At 41.2% G+C, this 8,809-nt stretch overlaps 1 long non-coding RNA gene across 2 annotated transcripts in view; it reads right to left on the bottom strand.

Annotated features, from left to right (window-relative positions):
- LOC102481206 (uncharacterized) overlaps positions 1-8,809 on the bottom strand; it is a 27,934-nt gene that overhangs the window by 6,536 nt on the left and 12,589 nt on the right. For both annotated transcript variants that reach the window (XR_333806.2, XR_003548541.1), the window contains 2 exons: positions 3,235-3,349; positions 2,110-2,276 (listed from right to left, as the gene is read on the bottom strand). This is a non-coding gene — a long non-coding RNA (uncharacterized LOC102481206). The remainder of the gene's footprint in view (positions 1-2,109; positions 2,277-3,234; positions 3,350-8,809) is intronic.

Genomic DNA, 8,809 nt, shown 5'->3' on the forward strand with positions numbered 1-8,809 from the left:
GAAGGGGTGTGTGTGGGGGGGGGGGGCAGGGAACAGTGAGAAAGCAAGTTGCCAGGACCAGGACTCAAACTACAGTCAGTCATGTGTGTCTAGCATCCCAAGAACTACACCATCTACTGGCCCCTTGTTTCCTCATTTTTGAAACTGATTTTTCCTATGAAAACTAACAATTAGTCCCCTTATAAACAGCCTACACTTTATTTCATATTGCCATAGTAAACCTTTCAAGGGTTAGGCTCAGAGAAAAAAAAGTAAAATAATTAACACAAATCATTGTTGAGGAATTACAGGGGACTGAAAAGATTGAGACCATAGAAAATGACACTCACAATACATACACATTCAGGTCATAGCTTTGGGGGAATACTCCCCTAGTCCCAGACTCATAAGCCACAAATGCAAGATTGTAACAGAGGGCCAGGCTGGGAGAGTGAACTGGTCATTATTAAATGAATAGAAATATGTAAATGTACCTTAAAGCATGCTCAGCTCTTCATAGGCACTCAGTGCCAGCTAACTCTTCTTCAGGAGCTAGGGTGGAACTATTAGGTCTAAGGAGTAGGGGCCAGCAAGGGCCAAGGGTGGGGCCAGAAAACAGGTGGCTCTCCTCCAAGGTAGCTAGGTCCCTGAGGGTTCAAATGATGATCCCAACTTCAGGTTGCCAGGAGACCTTTCTCAGGATGTCTACCTGAAGGCTCCAAGAAATTTGGCTGATTCCAAGTCCCACCTAAATACAAAAGTAGATGCATTCTAAATCTGTATCCCACAACTGAATGCTGTTGAGGGAGAGGAGTGCAAATATCTCTGCATAGATCTGGAACTGCTGGGGAAGAAGCAGGAATTTTTGTTCCCTAGAACAAAGAAGTTTATAGGACCTCTTTGACAGTGCTGTGTGTGTATGGAGCCAGCAAGTTAGTCCTGAGCTCTATGCAAGAAGGACCTCTAAAGCTGTGGAAGGGAAGGTTGAAGGATGGAAACATCTTTATTAAAACAGTGTATGGGGGCCAGGAAGTGTGTGGGATGGTTAAGGTGCTAGACTTTCACATGGCCAACTGTGGTTCAAGTTCCCTGACCTGGTGGCTTATTTTCTCTCTTTCCTTCTCTCTCTGGTGAGTGCACATCCTGTATAACAAATTAAAAATAATGATAATAATAAATAAAATTAAATAAATAATTCTTAGAACAAAACAAAACAAAAAAAACAGCATATGGGGCCAGATGGTGGTACAAGAAAACACACTGCTCTGCCAGGCTGACCTATGTGGGAAACTTCTGAGTTTCCATCTGAAGATCTCCCTGAGTGTACCAAGCAAGTATGCCCATGACCCAGGTTAGCTGAGGCCGGAAGGAAATCACAGCATCCACCATTGAAAGATCTCCTTCTCTCTCTTGCTCATGGTAAAAAGAAAAAGAAAAAAAAAAAGAAGAAGAAAAGAAAAAAAAAAGGAGGAAAAAAGGTTTAAAACAAACAAACAAACAAAAAAAACCCTGAAACTGTTGGATTAACTTCTGAATACAGAAGAGATCTTCAAGAAAACACCTGCTGGCAGCAGCCAGCCCTATTGGCCTCCTCTGATTCTGTCCCCTACAAAGTGCATTTTTAGTTGTTTGTTTGTTTTGTTTTTTTGAGTTTTTGTTTTGTTTTGCTTTGTCATAGGCCACATGTACTCAAAAGAGAGAGAGGAGGGAAAGTGAGAAATCACTGCTGGGGGGATGGCCAGGTTGTAATCCCATTTCTTCTATTTTCTTCTTAGAATTTTGGGCATGCAAGCACATGCACCTGGAGTGATTTTCAAAACACAGGATCTGGGACTCAAACCATGTCATCAGCCATGTGGGATCCAGCATGTTAATCTGGATACCACCTGCTGGCCTGCAAATTGTCTTTCCTTAAGGTTCTGTCACTTTGATTACCACTGTCACCACTAATTCTGGGACCTAGCAGTCTCTGTAAATTGTTGGCCTATGTGTAACCTAACTTTTCCATTCCTTTATTCTTCTTACCTAAGCAGAGACATGTAGACTTTTCAAAATTAATATGATTCAATATTAAACCAAAATTAAAAAGCAGTGATTACAGGCAAGATATATCACATAAAGGCATATTACCAAAGTCCAGGTTCTTCATCTTAAGGTGAACATCATTCAGCCCCCAAAAGTATTCTGTTTCCTGCTCTAGGCTCTCTTCCTGTCATCCCATCCAGATTATTACTTGGTCGAAGTTTCCTACCATCATGTTTTGCTCTCCTTTTCCCAAAGATGGTTCAAACAATGGGCTGAAATAGATAATAAGAAGGGATGACCTGCTTAAAGAAAGGGTGGTCATGAAAGATCTCTGTAGAAAAAATAAGACAAGAAATAAAGAATAAGCAGCACCCGGCAGGAGAAGGTGGCAAAAGAGTGTTCCTGCCAGAGGGAGCAACTCATACCCAGGAAGGCAGACACCTGGTATCCTGGAGGAACCAAAACAAGTTTCTAAAGCCAGAGCACATTAAGAAAGGCAGACATGGGAACAAGCAGTTAGTGTAATGGCTATGTCACTGGATTCCCATGTAGTCGACCACGGTTCGAGTCCCAGACCCGGTGGCTTAAACTCACACCAGGCACATGTGCATGTGTGCCCAAGATCCCAAGAGGAGAATGGAGGAGAAGGGATTGTGGCATGGCCATCCCCCCTGGGGGGTGATTTCTTGCTTTCTATCTCTCTCTGTTTCTCTGTCTGTCTGATGAGCGCATGCGCCCTATGGCAAAAACCTCTCAAAAAAAATAAATAAATAAAAAAGAAAGGCAGACATAACATGAGATAAGGCTGGGGGCAAGAGTCATTGTCAGAATATGTAGGCTACGGTAAGGAGTTTGGATTTTACAGTAAGTGCAAAAAGCTGCTAAAAGGCCTTGCACAAAGGAACAATGTGATTCATGTTTTGAGTCCCTTCTTGCTGTTATATGAAAAAGGAAGTTAAAGGGGAAAACAGAAGACAAACTTGTAAATTAATAGTCTGCTATCTGGGCATAAAAAAGATGCTGGCTTAGACGACAGTTTTGTGGGTCACAATTCATCAGGGTTACACAGTCATCACAATAATCTTGACCGGAAATAAGAGTGAAATAGAATAATGTATAACAGAAAGTACCAGGGGCCATTGCCTTATTTCCTAATACTCTGATTCCATTTTTATGCATGTTGATATACATGTGCAAGTGTGAGATAGTGCCATGAAGTTAATTTCTTACCTTGTGTGGTGATCAGAGGGACCACTGGCCTCAGTTAAAGTGGTGATGATAGAAGGAAGGTGGAGATTCATCAATATGAAAATGCCTTCAAATTCATGAGAATGGAAGAAATGACCTAAGAAAAGACATAGAGAGACGACAAGAGTCCTGTGATATATTTCAAGTACTACATTATTATATTTATACCCCATCTATCCTTTAAAAAAAAGTTTATGCTGACTTACACATAGTAAAAATATTATAAGATTGTACCATTAACATAAGAAAATGACACATAAAGGGCCAGCTAGGTGGCCTAGAGGCTAAGGAGGCTGGATCCCACATGGCCAATTGTGAGGTTGTAGTCCCAGACCCAACAGCTTGAAAATCATGCTGAGCACATGTGTATGCATGCCCAAACATCCCGAGAGGAGAATGGAGCAGAAGGGATTGCAATGTGGTCCTGCTCCCTGTGGGGTGCATTTTCACGTTCCCTCTCCCCATTTCTCTGTCTCTCTCTTGCAAACTCGTGCACTCTATAGCAAATAAAAATTTTTGAAAGAAAGAAAGAACAAGACATATAACCAGTTACTTTTCTGAAGGGTAATGTAAAAAGAATTGGAACAGAACCTGAGGTCACCAGTAGGTCATTCTTACTTCTCAGTTGGGCATTATATTTGTGAGTCATTGATGTATCTATAGCAGAGCTTGTGAACAGGTGCAGGATATTTCTCAAAAAGTTTCATGAAAGGGGGACCAGCAGTTAGCATAATGGTTATGTCACTGGACTCCCACATAGTTGACTGCAGTTCGAATCCCGGACCTGGTGGCTTAAACTCATGCCGAGCACATGTGTGTGTGTGCCCAAGATCCTGAGAGGAGAATGGAGGAGAAGGGATTGTGGTGTGGCCATTCCCCCCTGGGGGTGATTTCTCGCTTTCTTTCTCTCTCTCTCTCTCTCTCTGTCTGGCTGGCAAGCGCATGCGCCCTATAGCAAAAAAAACCTCTCCAAAAAAAAAAAAAAAAAGTTTCATGAAAGAAGGGAAATATTAAATTTGGGACCAGCAATTGGCGTAATGGCTACGTCGCTGGACTCTCATGTAGTCGACTGCAGTTTGAGTCCTGGACCCAGTAGCTTGAACTCATGCCAGACGTTTGTGTGTGTGTGTGTGTGCCCAAGATCACGAGAGGAGAATGGAGGAGAAAGGATTGTGGCATGGCCATCCCCCTCAAGGAGTGATTTCTCACTTTCTGTTTCTCTGTCTCTGTCTTTCTGGCGAACACACAAGACCTATAGCAAAAAAAAGGGGGTGGGGGGATACTATGTATTAAATTCTATGGCTATTCGGTCTTCATTCCTTCTGGGAAATGTTCCTTGATCTTCTGAGGTTCCAGTTCCAGCTTTGCTGAAGTTTTTCACAATGCAATCTGGTACTTTCAGTTTAATATACACCGTCACCACTATACGACATGTTCAAATTTCGCATCATTGCCGCAGTGAGTAATAAAAATGCATGCATAGTACACTGGGCTAAATGCCATGTTTATGTTTTATTTTGTCTAATATGGGATACAATGATCTGTCTTACAGGTCATCTTAATGAGTCTTTTTATCCATATGTACTTGAACACATTAAATTTAAACTGTTAGTTGGTATAAGTCTCTAAGCTGACAAGAACATAGATTTATAATAAATCATCTCTGAAAATAAAAACTTGCCTCAAAAAGAAAGGGTACATGTCATACAATTAGCAGCTGCAGAAATCCTTTAATTATAAAGCATGTCCTTACCTGAAGAACTTTATACTATGCTGACGAGAGGCTACATCTAATAATAAGCCTTTTCGTTTTACACACACACACCCACCCATGATCCATGAACATGTTAAGACTCACATGTTCAAAGAATACTTTTACAAATTGCTAGATGGGGCCAGTATCAGCTCTCTACGTTTTCTACTATTTGAAGAAAGCAACTTTATTATTTCATTATCTTTCTTTTTCCTGGGGTTTCTTCCATGAGTTCTAACCATACATACTCCACCCCCCTCTCCTATCAGATACCAGTTTTGCTTTAAAGTAGGTGACAACCAAAGAATACAGCTATATTTTAATAGCAGACTCTTAAGATCTTCAGGATCAAAAGAATGAGTCTCTAAAGGTAGAAAGTTAAATTCCAGTGGGAAATTCTCTAGTTATTACTTGTAATGCCTTCGCTGTTGCTTCTCAACCCAGACCACCCAGGTAACTGCACATGCTGAGTGTCCGTACATTCTGAAAAGCCACCCGGAGAACCACTCCTGCCTGACCTGACTAGCTGTGCTGCTGACTCTGCTGGAAAGCCACTCCTGTGCCAGATGAACCACAGAATTTCAGCAAGTCAGGAGCTGAAGACAGGACGGCATCGTAATCTTTGATCTGTTTCTTCATTCTTAAACCTCACAATGTTGGACCTTCCTGCAAATTTCAGTTTGCTTTTTTCTTATTCATTGAGGAAGTCTGGTACATATAAAAGCTTCCTCTTAGCACAGATAAGGCTAACAGGCTAACAGTTTTTGGAGTAAATAAGATTAATGATCAGGAAGCTGTTGATAGTTTATTACTGACCTAGGAAGAATGAGATCAGCTAAAATAATAGGGTCTATTTAAAGTGTGGATCATTTAAGACGTCATTAAGGATCACATTATTTCAGCAAAGAAAATATTACAGGGAGCTCCCCTCTTAAAAAGAAAATAGTGTTTCTGCTGGAAAGCTTCCAAACCACACCATTGCAAAATCTAAACGCTTCAAACCATTGAACACTAATGTTTAACTGTCTAGTTCTAGTTATCTGGAAGGCCTCTTCCCCCTTGGTAGCTGATTTCTGTTAAAATCTAGGTGTCCTTTGGCTTTTAATCCTAATTTTGCTCCTTATGCTGGGGAACATTGCCCAAGGGTTAGTTTTTTACCTTACATGATCCAGAGTGTATTCTACCCTGTTCCTTGTGATTAGGAGAAGTGTAATCAGCATTTTACTGGAGTTGGAGAAAACAGTGAAGGGTAGGGCTGGCCCAAGGCATGATTGTGAAATGCCTGAAATGTTTAAAGCTCTCTCGTCCTAATTTGTCATTTAACTCTTCTGGTGCCCTAATCTCTTGTTCTGCCTCTTAGAGCCGCATGACCCCTCTGAGCTTCTGTCTCGTCCTGTTGCAGGGTTGACTGAGACAGCACATGTGATACTGTGCAGCACATTGCCTGGTGCAGAGGAGACAGTCAAGAGTTGGGAGGTCATCACCATTGTCTTCAGTCATAGCTCCTAAGCCTTAGGGTAAAGGGACACTTCATACCAATTTATGAGAAAATTGCTTCTAAGAACATTTGCTTTCAATAATTTCATTCCCAAATATTTTCCAAACGCAAAGGAATGTGCTGCTTATTCTGATACATTAGGCCCCGCAAGAGGTGAAGGAGAGATGGGGTAGTAAACTGAGGAGACTTCATTTGGATGCTTTGATGACAGCTGCCTGTCCATCAGCCTGACCTTGCTGGGGAGGGAAGGGAAGAATATATATATATATATATATTTATCTACATATATACACACACACACACACACACACACACACATATATATATATATATATATATATATAGAGAGAGAGAGAGAGAGAGAGAGAGAAATATATGTAGATAAATATATAGATATATATGTCAGATATGGACTCAGGAATGGAATCCAGGTAGCATGTGGGACCCGACCTGCTTACACCAGAGCTAGATCTGTGTCCTGCTCCAGTTCCAAACCACTGCCCTGACCACTCACAGCTCTGAATTCTCATTTCACTGAAGGTCCAATTCAGTTTTGCAATCTCAAGTCCTACAGAGGCAGGGGCAAATGCAGGATTAGTGGGAACTGAAGCTTATACGGTTATGACAGCCCTCTTTAATAGACTACAAAATCATAAATGACAGATACAAATTTGTTTAATTTCAAGCAATTGGCTCAGCCTTTGTGGCACATGCAGTAGCGTAATGAACTGCAGTGCTAGAAGCCACATGGCTAACCACAGGTTCAGAACCTCAGCCTGGATCACCTGAAACACAGTAGGCAGGCACAGATGTGCCTCAAGGTCCTGACAAGCTATAGGCCCAGGGGAAGAGGATTTTGATGTGATGAGACCCTGTCAAGGATAGCTGCCTTTCTCTTTTTCTCTCTTGTACATGCATCCACATACATGCTATATATTGCAAATAAAATAAACAAAGATGAAATACCACAGATGAGGCAGCTAAAATAATAGAAATCTAGGATAAAAAAATACTACAAAGTATACATTTAAAAAGATGATAGGGTCTGGATAGGGATACAGAAGTAAAATGTGATGCTCTGTGAGGCTCACCCACATGAGAAGGTTCCGGTTTACATCAAAGACTTCCCTGAGTATGCTGAGCACACATCTATCCTTGATCTGGGGCTGATTGGAGCTGAGGGAAGATTGCGGTGTCAAGGCCCTATCATGGGTGCTGCCTATTTCTCTCTCTCACGGTCTCTCTCACCTATGGAAGAAATACATGAATAAGCTTTAAAAGCTAAAAAATACTACAAGTATCGCAAAATACAGAACATTTATGAAAGTGTATACATTTATTTAGCTGTTTGTTTTTAATTTGCCAGAGGGTACTTGTGCCCCCCAGAGAGAAACAGAGAGACATAAAGAGGCAGAGGGAGAAAGCACTCCCCAAAGAGGTGTGTTCACACTGCAGTCCTTTCTCCTCTGTGTCTTCATCCTGTTGGGATTTGGGGTATGAATGCACGTGCCCAGTGTCTTTTTCAAGCCACCAGGGCCAACCAGGATTCAAACCATGATCAGTCATATAGTATCTTGCTCCTTTAACCATTAAGCCGTAGGGCCTGCACAATTACTTTATTTATTATTTAACATCTTATAGTATTTTTTCTTTTATTTTTTGGCTGCATACTCTTTGATTGACCCCTGATATGTTTTTTGATAGGAGAGAATTTCTGAGTTAACTTGGCATTGATGAGAACCAAAACCTTTGCTTATAATTTTTCCTTATACTGATTTGAACTTTCCACAAATTAGTTTCTGACATTTCAAACCTTTGTTCTCCTCTGCTGCCCACATACTTTTGGCATTGTAGACCATGTGCATATCACATTACAACCTCTGACCTGTGTCTTCATCCTGTGACTTCAAATGACTGGACAAAATGTTGCCCAAAGTATTCCTACACAAAGACAGGTGGCAATAACTATTACAATGCCTGGGAGGAACTGCAACCACATACATACACCCCACTGAACCTAAGTAAAGGGATCCCAAATTCAATTTTCCTTAGCCAAATACCTAAAATACCCATAGTCAGTCTGACCCTATCCAACCCACAGGACATGGAGAGGAACTTGACATGAAAGGAGACTGCAGTCCTGCTGTGACTGAAATGTTTTCTTTTCCAAATTATATAAAAGCATACACTGAAGCAAGTGAAAGTCCCTGATTATTTAAACCACTTTAGCTTCACAGAAAACCCAGCTGTAAACAAAGGGATTAGCTCCACAAGATTCTGAGGACTAAGGTCTGGCTCTGCCCTAC

Source organism: Tupaia chinensis, unplaced genomic scaffold (assembly GCF_000334495.1).
Source record: "Tupaia chinensis unplaced genomic scaffold, TupChi_1.0 Scaffold000097_1, whole genome shotgun sequence".
NCBI classification, from domain to species: Eukaryota; Metazoa; Chordata; class Mammalia; order Scandentia; family Tupaiidae; genus Tupaia; species Tupaia belangeri.